The sequence below is a fragment of the Aythya ferina genome, assembly GCF_964211825.1.
Source record: "Aythya ferina genome assembly, chromosome: 4".
NCBI classification, from domain to species: Eukaryota; Metazoa; Chordata; class Aves; order Anseriformes; family Anatidae; genus Aythya; species Aythya ferina.
Window position 1 is genome coordinate 76,117,707 of NC_140300.1, and position 19,466 is coordinate 76,137,172.

General features: G+C 36.9%; 1 long non-coding RNA gene across 2 annotated transcripts in view; it reads left to right on the forward strand.

Annotated features, from left to right (window-relative positions):
- The window catches only part of LOC311436114, an 82,178-nt gene that overhangs the window by 33,682 nt on the left and 29,030 nt on the right, over positions 1-19,466 (forward strand). The window contains exon 3 of one of the 2 annotated variants that reach the window (XR_014692606.1): positions 11,210-11,335. This is a non-coding gene — a long non-coding RNA (uncharacterized lncRNA). The remainder of the gene's footprint in view (positions 1-11,209; positions 11,336-19,466) is intronic. The other variant, XR_014692607.1, reaches the window with a different exon arrangement.

A 19,466-nucleotide genomic window follows, 5' to 3' on the forward strand; every position in this document is an offset into this window, starting at 1 on the left:
CTCCCAAGTAATTTCCAGGTATGGTTTGGGCATGCATCAGTAATTTTTACTTGTTTGGACCTCTTTGGTATGATGGACTATTTAGCCAAACGAAAACAAGCACTTCCATGCTAATTGGCCTCCATGGCTGAAATCTGTCCTGGGAATGTGTAACTACTACATACCATAGTTTCTGTTGCGCTCAGCAAGTCCAGCAGCAGAAAGTATGGAAACCAGATCACTTTTCAGTAAGTGGGATGGTATGGCCAGTCTAAGAGAGAAACCGGGGCAAGTAATAAGAGCATCAGGGAAATGCATCAAGGAAAATGATGTCAGGATTCCATCTGTAGGAACAACGACAGACAAAAGGTGTATTTGCCTATACTGTCAGCAGATGTTAATGAGAAAATACCCATGAAGGCTTTACACTGTTTTTTCAATGCTGAGTGCAAGCTAGTAAACGGGAAGGATTTAGGCTTAAAAGTTAGGATTTAAACCTAGGCTGGAGTTTTCTCATGCTGCCATGTGTTTCTGGTTTGGGCTGGGGGTTTCTTTTCATCTCAGCAAGCAAAAGGACCAGGCTTGTCTCTACTTGCACTGCACTGTGTGTATTGTTAAGTATGTCTGTGAACAAAATTTGCAGAAATGCCAAAGGGAGAGGTGGAAAAGCATTGATGTAGTGTTACAGTGATGGGACTCATCAATCTGAGGCAGGAACCTTTAGGAAAGATGAGTCTCTGGTAGACATCAGCTGTTTAACTGAGACTTTGACCCTGCTATTTCCACAAATGAAAACTTTGCAGGCACTCTCCTGACCATAAGGATGTTGGTGAAGGGCTCAGAAAGAGTGGAAGGAGCGGGGTGGCAAGTGCTGTTGATTGTTGGTTGGCCTCAAGTGCTTAACAGGAGCAGGCCGTCAAGGGAAGCTACGTGGCTTCCCTTGCAAGCCTCCTGCAAGGCTGCTGTACAATGTCATGGGCAGAAAATGAGAAGCAGGGAGTCACTTACTGAATTAGCAAATCTATGTTTTAATTTTATGTTTTAATTTTCCTTCCTCTCTTGGAGAAAACTGAGTTCCAGTCAATGAACACCAAGCTCCTTCCATAAAATAAAAACAGAGGGAGAGGTTTCTCCTGAAATTGCGCTATTTGTAGTGCAACATCTGCTTTCAGTTAAATGCAAAATTTAGCTTGGAAACATCCTGCTTGAGATGAACACCGAACTCATTCATGTAATAAATTGATGCCAAAAACCATCTAAAAAGACCTCAATCAATAATTGGCTTGACAAGATTTCTCCTCCAGAATATTCAAGATCTATTAGGGACCATTGCTTCTTTTCAGGGCATCAACTGTTGAGTCCTCTGGAGCTCAGACACTACCCAGTGGTGTTGGCAGACCAGACATGCCTTTGATTCAATGACCGAGGAGGTGTGTGTGCCTGATTGACAGCTGCATGCTGATTAGGCTCGTGTTGGCCATCTCTGGGCACCAAAGGTAATCAGCATGCAGTGGGCTGCACAGCGCTCACAGCCTTGTGCAGCCTAACTTCCCTAGTCTGAATGTGGAAATGGTTGTGCTAACAAAGAATTAAAACAAATGCATCACGGAAGGGCTTAAAACAGCTATGTGAACACAGGCTTTTAGAAGACTAAAGTAATACTTTGGATGTTATTCTGACTGAGAAATAATGAGCTTTTTAAGTGCAGACGAATTAAATTTTGCATTTAGAGTCCAGATTTTCACAATATTTATCTAATATTTATCTTTTTCTTTGAATTTGCAAATGGTGTAATTTATCTTGTGAAAGGGCTTTCCCAATATTCCAACAGGCATAAGTTTTGTTCTATCTTTTTCCATAGGGGCAAACTTTACCTACAGAATGTGTCAGAAAGATGCCTGCTCTGTGCAGGGTTACCTGTTTACACTCAAGCTGTCAGTCACAACTAAGTCCCTGCCCTGCCTCCCCCCAGCGCTTGGCATTTTGTTCTTATTTCCATTAGGATTCAAAGTATTGCCTACTTTGGATTTTTCTTGTCTGTAGGGCTTTCAGGAAGCAAGAATAAAATGGGTCTTCATGAACTGTATTTTTATCTGGATAAAATGAACTGGCATTAGTGTTCTCTAAGATTTTTTTCTTTTTTTTTTTTCAGACATGTTTATACAAATTGTATGACCAGTGCAATGTAATCTGTAAGGCTAGTTGAGATGGTAATTACTTTTGGAGGGTTATACCACCCCACCCCACCCAAAAAAAAAATTGACTCCCAAGGTACCAAGCTCAAAAAGCCTGCAGAAACACTTCCTAGCCAGTGTTCATCAACAATGATACCAGTGTAGGTACTGCTTTACGCAGTTATGCTTCATTACTTTGTTTTTGTCTGAATTAGTTCATGATATTAACACATGCAGTTGAGAGATTCAAAATTTAGCAATTTTGAAATAGGGGAGTTTTTTCAAACAATGATGGAGATGAATAAGAGCCCTGACTGGAATTCTGTGGAGAAAATACACTGAAATACATGGGATCTGGGGTTTGTTGATAAAATACATCTGAATACTGAAAGAAATTTTTTTTTTTTTTTTTTAGTTTTCTAAAGACAGGAGAGTAGTAAGAGAAGAAAAAAACTTTACTGATTCTCCTCAAAACTGTGGAAGAAGGAAAGTAAACATTCAATTAAGGGGATTCACTACATTTATGTCACGCAGTCTCCTTTACTAAATATTATCCCTTATATTTTGTGCAATTAGCCAACTCAGTTTCCTCAAATAAATGCAACGTTAAGAACAACATGCTCATTATAGATTTCCTGGTAAAGGAAGGATTTTTTTTTTTTTCAGCAGCAGCAGTATATTTTTGTATTGCTGATAGCATTTAATGTTTTTAAAGGCAGTTGTGATTTTAGCTGGTATGTTGTGTTCAGTGAAGGACCATTGGAAAATATTTATGAAGTGGAGCCATGCTGCTCTGCGGGAAATGAGGATCTGTCCATTAGATAACAACCCAGAGGATGGTTTGTGCTGGCCAGAAAGTAGCCACTAGTGTTGTGAGTACAGTGTTGTTGCAGTCATGCAGTTGAGAGTGTTTACTATTTTCTCTCTCTCTCGTTGTGCAGTGTAACATTCCAGATCATTAAAAGTAGCAGGGATAAAAAGTGTTTATTTTGTTTTATGTCAACATTGGCTTATATAGCAAATCAACTGCTGATTTGACAAATTCTTTTGAGCTTGATTGTGTAGCACATTCATTTTTCATGGAACAGTCCCTTGCGGAAATGGCTTCTGATGACACATTGACAAGCTACAGAAAATAAACGTTTTGGTGCCATTTTCTCAGCAGGATTACTCACACTAGCAGAACACTTGCACACATAGTTCATCCAGACACATTTTCTTTTGTAAAACTGAATGTTGGGTTGTATTTATAGAACTGCTCTTAAGCTAGAAAATTACAATCATCTACTTTTCAAATGTGTGTGGGTAGCAGGCTGCAGAATCCAAATAGGAGCTTCATTTCAGTAGAGAGAAAATCAATGACATGTTGAGATTTACAGCAAGCCTTTCCCCTGGGATTCAAATTCTGATAAACAAGCACCCTGAGCTTATGAATTTATCATGCCTCACTTCAAATTATTTTGAAAGACGATTTCAAATTTTACAATTTAGTTCCTAAAGGAAAATAGCAACTCCAGACATTCTCAGAGATATGAGCAAAGGCTAAAAGCACTGCCTACAATGGTTGGATTGCTAGCAGAGAAAGAGCATGGAGGAAATAATAATAATACAGTCAGTCATTTCACTCTGTTTCTTGGAACAGACTGAAAAAAAAAAAAAAGAAAAAAAAAAAAAGGTGATGCTGACAGCCTAGGTGAAGAACTTTTCTATGAAAAAAAAAAGGCCAAACTTTTCAACAGACTGTGTTTGATGGGGTTTTCATCATTATAACAATGAGTCACTTCAAACCATTGCCAAGCCACCTAAGCAGAAATAAATCAACAAAGGTCTGCCTGCTGATTTCTATAGCCTAGGTATGGTCTCAAGGAACTGCTTGGCAGCTTCAGCAGAGATGGGCCTATTTCTGCTTGTTCTGATCCATTTGTAAGAACAGTATCAGAGGAAAAGTTGTTACAGTTATCAGTACAGAATGCAAAGAATTTTGCATGCACTTTTCCCTGCACTTAATATCCTTTTTGGTTCTTTTGTGCTTTGGAAGTATAAAAGCTGAAACAAAGGATTTTAACAGAATTCTGAACCAAAGACTTTGTTTCCTATCAGCTTTCTCTAATGCAATGGATCTATTGCATTCTTGATCCTCACTTGTAGGCAAAAATATGATGGTAATGTTAGCAAAAGTATTCACAAAGAGCACTTCTTGTGAGAAAGGTTTTCTTTTGCATCACATTTGGCTGGTTTGTTGCTTTATTTTTAAATGTGTCTGCATTGTCAACTGCAATTTTTAAGGTAAAATAATTTCCAAACTGTCAGGTTCCTTCTATCTACTCTGTTTAACTAACATGTTAGTACAATGAATCCCAGCACACCTCAAAAATACCTTTGAAGTTTGTAACTTCAGAGCCTACAAGTCACCGTTTTGCTGGTTGTGTAAAAGGCAGACCAGCTCTATGGGGAAGGAGTGGATGGTGCATTTTCCCAGTAACCTACCCAGTGTATTCAGAAGTGAGATGACACACTGTCTAGAATTTTTGCCTTACAAAAATGTTAATTAAAAAATTGTATTAGGCCTGCATTTTTTTCAAATCATATGACCATCAGATGGAAAACATGGTTCTTCATTATGGATCACATAGTTGTTCTGTTTTATCTGGTGTACAGCTTATTAAAGTTGACAAGATCCTACTAAAATTGTTTTAGAAATGCCATCTGAACATAGTTGTTCAAAAATATTAAGATTAAGTGTCATAAGTTAATCTTCTAAATCATAATAATGAGTTTCTTAGAACCCAGGGCAATCTATCAGGTGTAGGCAGGCTGTGGAGAAGAAACTCCTCCTGGTTTATACAATGGGTATGTCTATGCAACATGAAATTACATTAACCTTTCAGGCTTATGCATTGCGTTGCAAATAGAGGTCTAATTAGCTTTCCGCTGGCATCCCTAGGTTTGTTTCAAAATTATTGATTTCCAAACTTTTACCTCTCTTGCCTATCATTGTTTGGGATTTTCATTCTTTTAGCTTGCATTTATTCAAGTCTGAATCTTACTTTCCTGGAGGAACTGTTGTCAGTTTTTTTGTTACTCCAGGAATGTTTATTTATTTATATATATATATTTTAATCCAAACCGGCATTTCAATTGCATTGAAATTTAATATTATGAACAGATTTGTTGGAATGTTTTTTTGTTTGGTTGTTGGTTTTTTTTGTTTGTTTTTGTTTTTAGCTACCTACTCAAAAAATTAAGCAGGACTAGATATGCTGGTGGTTCCAAATACTCTGTCCCATCTTGTTCTCCACCTGATATTCAGCCATGGTCTTTGCTTATGGCCTTTAACCTGTTTTTAATCCAAAAGTATACTAACTTTTTTTTCCCAATTAAAATTGTTACTTTGAAAATTTAAAAGTGTTCCCTGCAACATCCAGTTCTGATTTCATATCAAAGCCAACCATGAAATCTCAAAGTGGTATAAATGCTAAAGCAAAAAATTTTGATTACACAGCCTCTTTTGAAAGCTTTTTACAACATTAAGATGAGATTCAACTGTCCAAATGTAGGCATGTATTGTATCTATATCTGAGCTTGTAATCTACATTCCCTTTATAGTAAATGAAGAGAAATAAGTGGTTTTAGCATGTATTCAATAGGATACAAAAGAGAAATCTTAATTTCTAAAGCAGAATTGTTCTTAATTATGCTTCTCACGTCTTCCCCTCCAGACCCTTCACCACCTTAGTCCTTTGGATGCTCTCTAATAATTTTCTGTCCTTTTTATACTGTGGTGCCCCAAACTGCACACAGTACTCAACCAGAACCCCCATCTCCCTTTCTGTGGGGCTGCTCTCCTGCCTTTCATCCCTCAGTCTGTACCTTTAGCCAGGGTTGCCTCTTCCCATGTGCAGAATCCGGCACTTGCTCTTCTTAAACTTCACACAGTTGGTTATTGCTCTAATTTGTCATGATCTCTCTGCAAGGCATCTCTGCCCCCAAGATCAGAGTCAATGGCTCCTCCTAATTTAGTGTCATCTGCAAACTTACTTAGTATGAATTTGAGTCCTGCATCCAGATCATTTATAAAAAAACACTGAAGAGAACTGACACCAAAATGGAGCCCTGGGGAATCCCACTAGCGACTGGCCACCAGCAGCCCAGTGTACCCCATTTGAGCCCAACCGATCAGCCATTTATTCACCCATCGTATCGTGCGTTAGTCCAGCTGTATGCTGGACATTTTGTCCACAAAAATGGAGTGAGAGACCATATCAAAAGCTTTGCTGAAATCCAAAAAGTATCCCATCTACTCCAAAAAGATCCCATCTACATATCTGCCTTGTTGCCTTGACTTACATTTGTAAAGGTCTGTCAGTTAGAGGAATCTCATATAATGCTTAGTGATACTGGAACAGAGCCATAGTTTCTCTGTGTGTATGAAAGATGAAGATTTACTGGAAACAATCGGGAGTACTGCAAATGCATTTTCACATAATTTTAATTTGCCAAACAACAGGTATTTTTCAATGGCCACAGCTTCTGGACTTCATGTTAATTATTCAGTATTGTTCAGCTTCTCATTAAAACTTGTACATTGTTCCTCTAGGGGAAGAAAAAAAAAAAGTAACATCATTTTTAGAAGTGCTCTCCTCAACTGAATGCATTTTGCTCTGTTTCTTACACCAAACAGAATAAAGAACTGATCAGTGTTTGTTTGTTTGTTTCCCCAACATTATAGTCTCAGTAATTCAGCAAGCCTTTTTTTGCAGAGACATATTGCCTTCCACAGTTAGCTTCTTCAAATATTGAGGAATCTCTAAAAGCATATCAGGGCACTCTGTTCACACCAGGGCAGGGTAACAAATCCAGGTGCCAACACTGGGGATAAGTACCCTTATAGCTCTGCCTAGGAACTGCGTATATCTGGTTTCTTTTGGAACTTTCCTATTTTTAACACTTCTCTCCCTATGTGATTATCTTAAAAAAACAAACAAACAAACAAACAAAAAAAAACAGTAATTGTGTTTTGGTCACATGTTCTGACTGGGTTATGTGCTGAGTTGATATCTCATGCTATTGGAAAAGGCTTGGTTTCAGCCTAATGCAGATAAAAATAGAGCCAAAATGGTGTGTGTGTGTAGATACTTTTCCCTGTAGAATGCAATGCTTGTTTTTCAGCTATATTTATTACATAATCTAAAGAGAATTGATTTTCTCTGCTTTATAACATATTCAAAAATAAAGGTTGCTAGTTTGATACAGAGAATATTAGGTTCATTATATTTGGTATAACATGGAATAGAAAACTGGAATAAAGAGTTTGTCATTAACGTTGAACCCTTATTTCTTTGGCCCACTGTCATAGTGCAAGAGCATCAGTATATAAGGAGAATTTTTTTGGTGGTATTGAACCTTTTCTACATCTCTTTATTACCCTTGTTGCAGCCTTCAGAGAACAGCAGGGAACAGTCTCAAATGGCTTCTGCTGTGCTGCCTGTACTCCTCCAGATGACAGACCGCTGCTATCTGCTTTAATAGCATCAGGTTTGGTCAGAACTTGTGGGAGCCATGATCAGCGCTCTGAGAGGCCCCTTACCTGTGTTGCAACGTGTACATTCAGCAATTTAGAATTTGTCCTGGAGGATTACTGTATCTGAACATCTCCTATGCATACCTAACTGTGAATAGAAAAGAGAATTATACCTTTCCATTTATTAGAAAGTCTGTCGTTGTATTTCATGTGCAATAATAGAGAAGAAAAGCAACAACAAAACAATAAAACCAAGCCACAAGGAAATGAACACTTAGTTATTTTAAGTTCTCTTTCATTGATTTGCAAACAGATGGTAGACAAAAAGGATTAAAGAAACCTATAGCAGATAAACAGGGCTATAGGAGATAACTTTAAAAACCAATTATGATAAACAGACAAAAGAATCTGGAAAAGAACCTGGTGTTTTTACTTTTCACTTGTCCAAAACTGGTGGGGTTCTTCAGGCAATGAGTAGGAAAATGAACCTAGCGATGTCAGAATGTGCTCTATGTGCTCTTGCCCAGTACACGTTGGAGCTGTTGTTAGCTGTAATAATCTCTTGTCCCATTACATCCAGTTATTCGTTCCAAGGCAGGAGAGTAGGTCAGAGCTGTAGGGAGCTATGCAAGCAGCTTGTCCACATAGGAGGTCCTGAACAGCAGGAGACATAAATCAGCTGAGGCTGCCACACAGGACAGCAGAATACAAAAGGCAGCAAAGGCAAACTGCTATTATATCCATGTAAAATTATAAAAAGCCTTGCACTGAGCCTTTGTATTTGTAACTTGTCTGAGAAATATAAAATGTATTTCTTGGTCTGTGTTCTCATTTTCACTATGTTATTTTATCAGGTGCTCCTTCTGTTCATCCTTGATGAGCAATTTTGGAACATACTCCCTCAAAACCAGTAACATTTGAACTCTTTTTATTATCTCATTGCTAATATTTGCTGGAGTCATTACACTGTCCTTAAGTCTGGTGATTCCATTAGTATCTTTTATTTATTAGTATCTTTTATTTGCAGAAAACCCTGTGCTCAAAGAGCAAGAAGCATTCTTTGTCCCCTTTTTCTCATTTGTGATGGACATAAATGTCCTTGTCTTTAGCTTGCAAGGTGAAGGGGAACATACAATTAATGAATACCAGCCCCTGCTTAAACTGATTCAAACAAGAGAACAAAACTCTGCTTGCCTCAAAGCATAGATTGACCACATCTCTGAGCCCATCTATGCCTCACTTTTGCCAAGGGGCAGCATTATATGCTTTTTGTTGTCCCCAGACCCAGCAATTACTGTCCACTTGCTCTGGGGACTCCCTTTATGTGGGCTTTGCCACTTAACACATCCCTTTGTGAGCCTCTTTAACTCACTAACCTGGAAGGGATCTGACAAACACCAAATAAGGTGCAAGGAGAAGTAGTTGGGCTGTAAGGAAGAGGATAGGATCATATATCATGGGACCAAGGAGCAAAAGAAAGGGAGGCAAAATGGCAGAGGAAGAAGTGGAGTGGAAGTACGTTTTTGGCTGAAGCTTCCCTGTAGTGTCAAATTTCCCCGCTCTTTCCTGTTTGGCGGGGGGGGGGGGGGGTGGGGGGGTGGGGGGGGTGGAAGTGGGGAGAGGAGTGTATATAACACAGGGTTATTGTCTCAGTGAATCTGTTACGCCAAGTCAGTTTAGGGTTCAGTGGAATAAAATGACTTAAGAGCAAATATATACATATATTTAAAATAAATAACCCTTATAGAATTGCTGACCTGAACAATTTGAAGCCAGACTTTCAGTATTTAAGTACTGGTTACGTTTACTACAGTGTCTGCCATGTCCCTTTATTGCTCACACAGGTGAGGTAACAAACTTCAGTTGAAAGGAAAATATCATGCCTGTGCACAAACGGCATCCTGTGCATCCTGTTCTTTTTATACAAGCCTGTCAGAATAATTTGATTACTGAGCCATTTGATTGCATGGAGCTGTTAACAAAGGATGGTTTTGAGCAAAGGAACTTGACTTTTTTGAGAAATAAGAGAGGCACCATTTCCTGTCATAGTGTATATGCCCTTGATTTTTTTTATGCTCTTAGTCAGAAGTATGAATTTATGAAGATAAATCCTCAGCCAGTGTAAATGCACATGACTCCAGTGAGCTCAGATAAAGCTGACTTGGGATATTTTATCCTTGGGTAGAGCTGTGTGGTGTGCCTGAGCCAATTGCATTGTTCCCTACTACTGAAAGGAGTATTTCTGCTCCTGGCCCACAGGCCTTGTGCTGGCTGTGGTGCTTGTTGCACTCTGCTGAATCACTTGAGCTGGCTAACCCAGAAAAAAAAATATCTCAGCTGTAGAGTGGAACTGTAGCCTGGGCTGGAAGTGTATCCTTCATAAGTTCATGGTGTTAGTGTGAAATAGTTCACACAACTGAGGAAGGAAAAAAAATATTAATTAGGGAAAAAAAAAAAAAAAAGCACCAGTGTTGCTCACAATCTAAAACCAATCCATTGCACAGTCAGAGATGTGGAACCATTACAGAAGTGAATGTCAGATTATTATAGTCTGTTTTAGTTCTATAACATTAAGTCAAAAGCCCTTAAAAGATGTAGTTACTTTTATATTTTATTATAAATTTGGGAATGTATTTTCCCAAAAGATTTCTGTTCATGATGAGTTCTGGAGAATAAATAATCTAATTTAATGTGTAAGTATTCTTGAACAGTCAGTTCCTTTAATATCAAGGGTCTGTATGCTTTTAGAATGAAGACTTCTGATAAGAAGATCTAAACTGAAAAGAGTTCACTCAATATCTTTGTCTTATTTAGTAAGGATTAAAGATTTTTCCATTTACACAAGGTAGAACTGCATAATGAGAGCTGATATAGCCAACAGAAAGGAATCTCATTCCTGCTATGTTGTGCTATAGAATAAAGTTTGAAATTCATGGAGATACTATTAGTTTGATTCAATCCTATTTCCTTCTCTAATTAAAGAGACATATTAGGTGTGGAAACTGAGAACTGGCATCTGTTGAGTAATTTTTAATTACTGTTTATAATCATTACTTGAATCAATTATTGTTGCTATGTTAATCAGGCCAAATTAAAAAAAAAAAAAAAAAAAGTAATAACGATGGAAATTAAGAGAATTTGAGCCCATGTAAAACTTAGAAGTCCCTAAAATTTTTGGATATCCCAATATCTTGCTGTGAATGTGATTTAAAAAGTCTTTCACTACATATAGGCAAACCCTACAGAAAGGTGATTTTTTTCTCTAACTTCCCAATTTGTTCTGAACAAAAAGAACACAAATTAGAAGTTTCCTTCAAGGAAATCATTTAATAAGTAATTCCCTCTTGTGCAAGATATTTTATAAGACTTGTAGGGCTTTCGGCTTAACAGCTAAGCTGTACAGAAAGTTTTCTATAGTCAGTTTATAGTTTTAACCACGTGACTTGTTATGTAAAATAACATTACTTGATGGAAAAAAAAATATTTCTTAATAACTAGAGAATGTGTAATAAATGTTATTCTCTCTCTTTTTAAGAACTGAGAACACAAAGTGAAAGATCAGCTGCTGTGGACAGCAGAGTTAGAATGCATGGCACTTCAAGGATGGACATTCAGGTTAGTTTTACAATATTTGCTTAATCTGTTTCATTAAAACAGTTCTGTAATTCTCTGATACCCCTAGCACAAATCTAGGAACTACAGTTGATGATACAGAATAATAAATGTAATTATTATGGATAAATGCTACAACATTGAGAGCATAAATCATCCATTGTGCAGGGCTTTTTCACCTACTGATAATCAGACTTCAAAAAAATCAATATGTACATTCTGGAGAAAAAATTTAGGTTTTGCAACAAAGTATAGCAGGCCATATTTCTTCCTATAAAGAAAGTATCAGAAGGGGCAGTGCAGTGTCTTTCAATTCATTAATATTCTCTCTCTGGCTGTTGTAACCACTATGTTAGTGTCAGTCATTCTGTGGAATAAAGGCTTTGATATTACTTTTATTTACCTCTCAGAGTGGAAATTGAATCGCTATCTACAAAAACATCCTGTCCTAAACGGTGTGGGTATGGAAACGTGTGCACTCATGTGATTTGAAGCTGCACATAGTCAGTTTTTAAGTGCATTAATTTACATTTAATTGTGGAAGTGTGAAGTAGGTATCATCTTTTCCTGCCAAACCCTCAGTTAATCCTGGTATGGTACTCTTTCTGTGATAAAAATGATATTACTGTTCAGACCATCTCAAAATGTATTCATTGTAGACTCTACAGCAGATAATTCGAGAAAAGAAGTTCACATAGTTCAGTAGTCTCTGCCATACCTGTGAAAAGTTTAATTCATGAACACTTCAATGACTACTAAGGCTCAGAGGGGTAGTGGATGAGTTTTTACATTGTTAATTATGCAAGTTAGTATCAAACAAACTTTCTTTGGACTCCACTTGCTCATAAAAGACCCAAGTTATCCAATTTAACTGCTAAAAAGCCACTATAAACAGTGGAAGCTTTCAGCATCAGTCTCGTGGCCTATTAGCAAAATGAACAGAATGAAGATGAAAAAGTATTTACTGTCTTGCAGTCAGATTCATGCTGCCACTAACCAGCTTTTTTCCTGGAGAGTAAATATTACAACATTTCTAGAAATGCAAGTAGAACCATGTGTTCATACATTTATAACTCGAATTACTAAGGTAAGTTAGTTCTGCCATGCCGAGGATTTTCAGGCTTTGGCCTCAGAGTCAGAGTTACTTTGGTTAATCTTGCAGTTCGTTGTCCCTGGTGCTAATGGTCTATGGTTCAAGAAACTGTTCTGCCATGAAGAGTGACCTCGTTGTCTCTAGGCTATGCACTGGGTTCTGTACCTCCACAGGAAAAAAAATGGGTGGGGGTAAAGCACTGAAATAAGCTGAAAAAGTTTGAGAATTGCTGCAATAAGCACTTCCAACGTTTTCCATCTCTCCACCATCTTTGGAGGCTATTACTTACACATAAAACAGCATCATTCCTCCCTTGCTGCTATTTCATGCCTTTGAGAAGTGTGTTTTGTGCTTGGAGCTCTTAACACAACAGAGTGTGGCAATGAGCACCAGGTGGAGATTCTGCAAGAAAAATTATGTTGAGTTGGCACCTGCAATTTTTTTTCTGTGTAAATTCAGTGAAATAACCACTTTAAGTGGAGAAATCAATCATTAATGAGCTACATTAAACATTAAAAATGTCAGGTAAGTACTGGACATATACATTTTAACTCTCTTGCTTATCTGTTTTATTGTTTCAGTAATGTGTATGATTTTATATATGAGGAGTTTAATGGTGTAGGCAGTCTTGATTTCATGACAGTATAAGAAGCTGTTTTTATTGCATTTAATGACTTTATAAATTAGCTGATTAAATTGTTAAGTAGCCTATATAAAGTAGCCTATTCTAATCTGAAATTTAATTGAATGTGTATCATTTGTCCTTCATATCTTTCATATAAGAACTTAATGCTATTTGGTACCTTTTTTTTTTTTTTTTTTTCAAGCAAAATGAGTGTAATTAAGTAGTTCTCAATTAGCTGAATAATGTTTTCAGTTTCGTTTTGCTTTAATTCCTCACAGAATTGTCTTTGTTGTCTGTTAATGAAGTTGCTCCCAAAATGTTATCATCAGATTGGAAAGCCCATTTTAATTGTGCATGCTTTTAATGTAGACATAGAAAAGGAAAATATCCACTGAGTCAATATAACATTATGTATAAAAACTGGCATCTCTGCTAAATACAGAAGGTATTATGAGTTAACAATGGTGTCCACTGTGGATAGCATCAGATATGATTTTTAACTGATGTTAGAAAATGGAAGAGTCACAAGTGAAAATAGCTTGAAGCCAAACGTGTTCTTGAAACCAAGTTCTATTTTGTTCAAATCACTTTCTTCTATGAAAATTCCGAAGAAATTTTCTGTAAGCATATGCAGAAGATGGCTGTACCAAAGGACATGCAAAGCCTGTCTAATCTGAATGGTTATTGTCACAGTGGAGTTGGTTGGCCTATAAGAAAATCCATATTTTGTGTTTTGTAGTACTGTTGTGACACCTTTATCTTTGAAATTTACATTACTGTATTTGCTGAACCAAAACAACAGTTCATTTCCCCTACTTCTGTTGTAATCACATCAGCAATTTCTGCATTCTTAGGCCTTTGTCTTCCATTTAGGTGTAAGTTTACAGGCTGTGGCTTAGGCAGACACAGATCTTCAGATCCAAAAAGCTGCCCCATGGTGAGTCCTGTTATTTAAGATAGTTGGTATTTTCTGCCCCAATTCTGGTATCCTCACTGCAAACTCTATTCAAACTTGTTTATTTCTTGCCTTTAATTCTCACTTCAGCAGTTGGCATTACTTTCAATTAAATTCGCCTGGCTCAGCATCCTGGCCAATGTTCAAATGTGTGCTTTTATTTGGGTGGGTAATGTGCCTATCCATCATAGAAATCTTGGTTAGGTGACCCATTGGATGATTGTCCACCATGAGGGTTTCCATTTAATGAGCTTGTCACAGTATGATGAGGGAGGACCAAGGTGTAGCTTGAGCCCCACAGTATTCTAAAAATGTTGATGCCTCTCAGGCAGGTGCACATCTCAGACTCTCAGCAGCATGGCTTGCCCACTTCCAGACCAAACTAAGTGGGATGTCAGAGGAGGGTGCAGGTAAAGGCCTGGAAGTCCAGCAGCTTTGTTATAAAAACTGTCCTTAGGGGGAAATTGTCTGGTTTGAAACAGATATAAGATTACTGCTTTGGAACTGTACTTTATAGTACTTTATAGTCTCGGAGAACTTCACAGCACCATCTGCATTTGGACAAATAAAAATAGCTGTGAGCTCTGATTTGAACTGATTTTTCAAGTGGCTAGTGGCCAGCTTATACTTTTAATGCTCTTACATATGCTAATGCTTGTATGCTGGAAAAGTATCTACAGAAGATACCCTAAGATGACAGAAATCCTTAAGGAACATTTCGGTTTTAAGTTTCTTATTGGCAACAGGATTTAAATGTTATTTACATAAGGAATGTATTTCTTAAAAGAAGAGATTAAAAATGTATGTAGGTAAAAAGTACTAGCATGAAATCTTGTGTATGAAATAAATAAAAATATATCCATCTCTTCTTGAATTACATAAAACATTACTAATAATTTTAATTAACTACTTAGTTAACCACTTCTTGTTGGAAGGTGCTCTTGGAATACAAACTGTTACAGCTTTTTGTTTTGAATATTTCATACAATCAAGGCTAATTACTTTAAAAGGTATATTTCATTACAAGAAACAACCCTGCAATTTGTCAGTATAGATTCTTTTCTCTGCAAATAGTTAATGGAAGAGCTCCTACTTCAGCAAAGTGCATCAGTGCTGAAAGATTCATTGTAAGTGTCTAACTTAGCAATACAGTTGCAGTTCTCCTGAAAGAGAGTTAAAGAAATTTAAAATAATGCTTCTCCAAAGTTCTGATGAAAGAATGAACAGACCTCCCACAGAGAGTTGGCAAGTTTCTCAATATCCTTGTAAATGAGAGAGCTCCTTCATTAAAAAACACATAAGCTTGCCAAGTAGATGAGTTGAGGCATTACTTTGCCAACAATTTTTTGTTTTATGTAAGTTAAGCAAGAAATAGATGAATATTAACTCTTTATTTTCTGAATTTATTTCTCTCATTTCTTCGCTTTTTAAGGCCATAACTTGCAAAGCGTAGTTCACTAAATGGAGATGTGTGAAAACATTGGCTGGAAATGGTGCTCACTGGAGTACATGTCATATGTTTGTGCAGAGGAGGGCTTTAGTCCTGCTAAATGTAACAGGAAATGTGCAGGTTTAGGCCAAAAATAGCACTCTACATGTTAATGTTTATGACATTTTAATTTCTGTTGTATATTTTTAGTCACTGCTTGGCCAGTACTACAGTTCGTCTACATAACATCCCTCTTCCTCCAAAGCAGATATAAACCTATATTAATGGATCAATTTCCATGGTTATTCTAAAGCCAGTGAAATTGTTGAATGTAATTGCCTTTAAATTCTGAACATAAGAATGATTTTACATGAAAAGGACATTGCAATGTGTTTATGTATAATTAACAAAATAGAAAAACTAGGGACATAGGAGTACATTTAATTTAAGGGATGAAGACAGAGAAATGCAAAATGAGATATGAGATTCTTACTAACAAACATACTAATCTCAGTAACTTTGGGGTAACTTTTGAAGATAAGAGAATTTTTTACATGGTTTTAAGTGAAGGTATACATCTGTGACACAATTTCAGGAAATACTTTGACATAAAACATTTTTGAGTTAAATTTTCAAATGGTGATATTAACCTTAGAATGAGCTTCAAGGAGCTTTGTAGCTTCTAATGTACCTCTCACACTTTCATGAAACTGAGAGGAGCTAGCTCATGGAGAAGAGTGATTACAGTAAGGGTCAGAAATGAGTTTCTCTTTTCTCACAGGGGATTATTATTAAAAAGTTGTTGAAATCTTAATTATGCCTGGATTTCTAAGTAACAGTGGTAGCCAAAAGTCTGAGTAAAGGCATAAAGAATAAATAGGTAATCAAAGATAAATTCTTTGCCTTGAGCTAGATTTTCTGAAAGAATCCCATGCTTTACTGTGTGAACTTTAGCTTTTCCTTCTCCTCTTCAAAAATTTCATTTATCATTAAAGCTGCCTAATGGGCTAGCATGAAAGAGTTGCTTGTCCAGGCCAACAAGTTTTCCATATTTAAATCTTTTTATCTTTGTGTTCTGTCTTATCAGTGCTTGTTATGTGTGATTTTATACAGATTACAGTAATTGTAGAAAAATACTCAACCAGTTCTCCTACAAACTGGAGGTATAAGGTCTCAAAAACATCTACTTCTGATATATTTCTCAGCAGGATCTATTTCAGCATTATGAATTATCTCAAGAAACCAAAGCTTTTTGCATACCAGTCCAGACAATAATATTTGATGAATGTTCCGATAAAAGAACAGTTGAGAGCTAAATCTGGTAAAGCAAAATCTGCAGCTGTGAAAAACAAAAGTTGTGGCACATTAAGCAGGATGATATCTCAGAGCTTTCAGTTAGAAAAATAACTTGATCTGTGACAAATACAGAACAAAGTAAAGAATCAGACTAAGCCTAAGAACACAAAAGCGGTTGGGATGCCAAAGGGTGCACAGGGTGATAATTCATTTTTGGATTGCTTGATTTAAAAGATAATTCATTTTCTTATCAGAAACTTTTCTTTATGTAATGAAAAATCTCACCATTTTCAAAGCAGAAGAAATAGGAAATAGAAGCAGGTGTTGTTTAGTCTGGCATATAACAGATATGGAAGAGATATTTTGACTGATGGGAAAGCAAAGCAAGCATTTATCCAAGAAGAGATTTAGTTCCTTATCTAGAATTCAGACCTCCAGTCACATGTGAAGAGTTCATTTTGATCTCTTCATTAAAAAGAAAAAAGAAAGAGATACAGTGGAAGAATAAAATAAGTAATAAAGAGGAAAAATTGGGGTCTTTCGTGTGCGTTTAAGCTCAGATGGAGATGAACCAACCCAGACTTAGATCTCAATTCTTGTCCTGTAAAAAGGCAAAAAGCTGCTGGAAGGAACTCCAAACACTGTTTATTAAACTAGTTTGTTTTTGTTTTTGTTTTCTATTTATTTTTTCAGCAGAAAGGTATTATTGATGATAGCTACTAAAACACCAAAGGCAATACTGGTACTAGCCACATTTTCTTTGAAAACCAAAGGTGGGATTTTTGTTTGTTTGATTGATTTTTCAGACTCTAGTAGAACTCTATCAGAAGGAATTTTTCTGCAAAATTTATCCTTTGTGTTTTTCTTCAGTCAGATGTCAGTGGTGTTTTCATTTGTTCTTTATCCATGTAATAGGTTATTTAGTGGTTAAGTATTTCCTTGCTACGCTTTTCCCATATAGAAATTCAGTATATCACACAGTAGCAGAGGTTTGATTGCAACTATTTTCTTAATTTTTGAAACAACAAAAAGGAGATTTTTGAAAGAACAAATGAACTTTTCATCTAGTGGTAATATTAGTTGTTGTATCAATAAAACATTTCCTTTTACCCCAGTCCTCCAAAAAAAAGAATCGATTAGAATTTGACTTTTAGTCACTTGGAAGTCACTTTGTCTTCAAAAAACCAACTTTCTCATCACCTAAATTCTAATCCCTATTTCTTCTTTTGCATTTGGAAACTGAATATTTTAAAGTCAAGAGTAAGGAATAGCAAGTATTATTTATATCCAGTAGTTTCTATGCTGCCAAGATATCCAGTTGGTGTAGCTGGATTTTGTCTTTAGAACATCCTGAAATACAAGTCCTTTGCCTCATACATGTTCAGTACAGAAGAGTTCTGGCTCCTGAAGCCTGTTTCTAGTCGTGCTCCCATCATGAGTACTGGTAAAATCTCACAGAAGCTCATGTGCCATTCCCTCCATCTCCTGCTGGCAAGATGTGGTCACTAGAGTGCATTTCATTATGCATAAAACGTTTAGTAAATGATATAATCAGTTAGAAAATATGTGCATGTTGGCATTGTTACACAGTGATTATATGTGTGTGTGCATGTAAATACACAGATATATGTGCCAAAAAGGCCAACGGCATCCTGGTCAGCATCAGCAGTAGCATGGCCACCAGGGCTGGGAAGTGATTGTCACCTTATAAGCAGCGCTGGTGAGACTGCACCTTGAATATTGTGTTCAGTTTTGGGCACCTCACTACTAGGATATTGAGATGCTTGAGATGCAGAGATGAGCAATGGAGCTGGTGAAGGGACTGGAAAACAGGAGTTATGAGGAGCAACTGGAGGAACTGGGGCTTTTCAGCCTGGAGAAGAGGAGGCTGAAGGGAGACCCCATCACCCTCTAAATCTGCCTGAAAGGAGGATGCAGCAAGGAAGGTGTCCATCTCTTCTCATCTCATCTCATCTCATCTCATCTCATCTCATCTCATCTCATCTCATCTCATCTCATCTCATCTCATCTCATCTCATCTCATCTCATCATCTCTTCATGTGAGGAAATGATCTCAAGTTGCCCCAGGTGAGATTTAGATGGGACATTAAGAAGAATTTCTTCTTGCTGAGGGTGGTATCTATCATATGTGCTATCTAAATATTAAGTACAGGAAGTCCAGTCTGTATTACCTCTATGAAAGTGCATCCTTCTAGTGAATTCTCCCAAAGCTTCCTAATTTATTTGCCTCATCTGTCTCAGGTTATATTAATGCCATGCTAGTACTTAAAATCTAGCTTGTCAGTTCAGAATCCAAATGTATGTCTTTAATGCTAACTCAAGTCCATGTAACATTCCCAAGCTAGCTATAAATCAGCTGGCTCAGCCAATGATAGAAATGCTGCCACTGCAGTGGAGGACTCACTGTGGTCTGAAAATTCTTCCAGCATCTTAGGGAAATAGCACAGCAGATAACCCATGGATTTTGGTTATGTGGTGCTCTAATTAAAAGTTAATTCAGTATGACCTCAGCATATGCTCCCTAATATTCAGATATAAGAGGAGAAATAGGAATGTGAAAATAACATTTTCTTTGTATCTCATCAAATTGCAAATAACCATTATCTTAGGGATTATGTGGCAGACAAGCATTATGATGGAAGTAAAACAGAAAATGATAGTAAACTCTACCTTGTGTACCATACTATTTTGTCAGATATTTAAAGAGAAGAAATAAATTGTGCCAAAATATCAGAGTTCAATATATGCTTTTTAATGGCCT